Here is a 2,339-nt window from a genome sequence, read left to right as displayed (position 1 = left end):
CCTTAGACCTAATTATCATATCAATGGATGTCCTAGTGTACCAGGCCTGGATATCCATATCATCTCTCCCCTTCTTCAAGAAGCGTTGTCCCCAACGCGTGAGGGTCTTCTGGAAAAAGGTGACGTGATATGAACATGACACATCCTCGCCGTTCTCAAGTCTTGCTTGCCTTCCACACCACATCCTCCCTCGCGACCTGCTTAACTTGATACAGCACTTGGCGCCTCATTTCTTCTCCACATGAGCTTGGACTTCGGCGCCAATACCTTCCTCTTGCGAGGTTTTGATGGACCTCTGTGTCGCTGAACATGACCCTGCACAAGATGTGTAATGCCGGGGCCACATAGATGTCTCACACGTCCATCCTTACCTCGATGCATCCACGGTGTCGCGGAAAACTGGACTGCAGTACTCCTAGCACGGTAGTGTCGCTGCCCACTGTCTTCACTGACGCGCTCACCTCCCACTCCTCCCACGCGCATCTGCGCCACATATACTGAAACATCATCAGCACAAACATCATCAGTCTGTATACTGGCATCAACACAAACTGGAACTGTAGCACATGCTGCAACATCCACATCAGCAAGTGTAGCTTCATCCGGCTTGTCACCAACAAGAACTGGCTTGTCATCTACAGGCATGGCTGAAACATCACCAACATCAATGCTCGGAACATCATGCACCTCTTGCTGCACTTTAGGCTTGTGCAACTTCTCTTTACGCACCACTAACTCCACATCAGACTTGATATGATCATCACCCATAGGCTTCAAATTCCGTTGTTTGCCACCATGCATAAATGAATATGTATTTGCTCTCCCAGCATGTGTCACATTACGATCATACTGGCAAGGACGCCCAAGTAGCAATCCACACACCTCCAATGGCAACATATCGCACTCTATCTCATCAACATAATCATCAACTGTAAATGGCACACGCACCTTGTGAGTAATCTTCAGCATACCACAGCTATTCAACCACTCAAGACGTTTAGGTTCAGGAAGATGCCATGTAGACTGATGTCTACGCACGTTTCTATTTCTGTAGACAGTGTTGGGCCTCCAAGAGCAGAGGTTTGTAGAACAGCAGCAAGTTTCCCTTAAGTGAATCACCCAAGGTTTATCAAACTCAGGGAGGTAGAGGTTAGAGATATCCCTCTCAAGCAACCCTGCAATTAAGATACAAGAAGTCTCTTGTGTCCCCAACACACCTAATACACTTGTCAGATGTATAGGTGCACTAGTTCGGCGAAGAGATAGTAAAACACAGGTGGTATAGATGGTGGTAATATTGCAGGAAGTAAAGATGCAGTAAAACAGTAAACAAGCGATGTTTGCAGTATTTGGAAATAAGGCCTAGGGATCATACTTTCACTAGTGGACACTCTCAACATTGATCACATAACAAATAAATAACTTCTCCTCACTTGTGCTACATGCACTCTCTTGTTTGATAACAAACACCATTCATTGTGTAGGGCTACAAGAGCTCCCTCAAGCCGGAGTTAACAAGCTCCACAACATTCGGAGTTCATATTTAAGTAACCTCTAGAGCATAATAGACCGTTGCAATTTAGACCGAGTACTAACATAGCATACACACTGTCAACAATAGCTATGAAAGGGGGAATAGATCGCATCAATACTATCATAGTAATAGTTAACTTCATAATCTACAAGAGATTACAATCATAACCTACGCCAAGTACTACATGATGCACACACTGTCAACATTACATCATGGAGGAGGAATAGACTACTTTAATAACATCACTAGAGTAGCACATAGATTAATAGTGATACAAAGCTCATGATCACATAAAGATCACATGGGAGAGAGAGATGAACCACATAGCTACCGGTACAGCCCTTAGCCTCGAGGGAGAACTACTCCCTCCTCATCATAGGAGACAGCAGCGGCGATGAAGATGGCGGTGATGTCGATGGAGATGCCTTTCGGGGGCAATTCCCCGTCCCGGCGGCGTGCCGGAACAGAGACTTCTGTCCCCCGAACTTGGCTTCGCGATGGCGGCGGCTGCGTAACTTTTCTCGTCTCGTGGCTTATCCTTTTAGGGTTTTCACGTCGGGAAGACTTTATAGGCGGAAGGGCGGCCTCGGAGGAGCCAGGGGTGGCCCCCCATAGGCTGGCGCGCCCCCGCTTTGGCCGCGCCGCCATATGGGGTGGGGCCCCCATGGCTCCCCCTGGTCCCTCTCTGGCTCTCTGGAAGCTTCCGTGAAATATAAGATCATGGGCGTTGATTTCGTCCAATTCCGAAAATATTTCCTTTGTAGGATTTCTGAAACCAAAAACAGCAGAAAACAGGAACTGGCAC

The sequence above is a fragment of the Lolium perenne genome, chromosome 1, assembly GCF_019359855.2.
Source record: "Lolium perenne isolate Kyuss_39 chromosome 1, Kyuss_2.0, whole genome shotgun sequence".
NCBI classification, from domain to species: Eukaryota; Viridiplantae; Streptophyta; class Magnoliopsida; order Poales; family Poaceae; genus Lolium; species Lolium perenne.
This window is presented reverse-complemented; position numbering follows the sequence as displayed.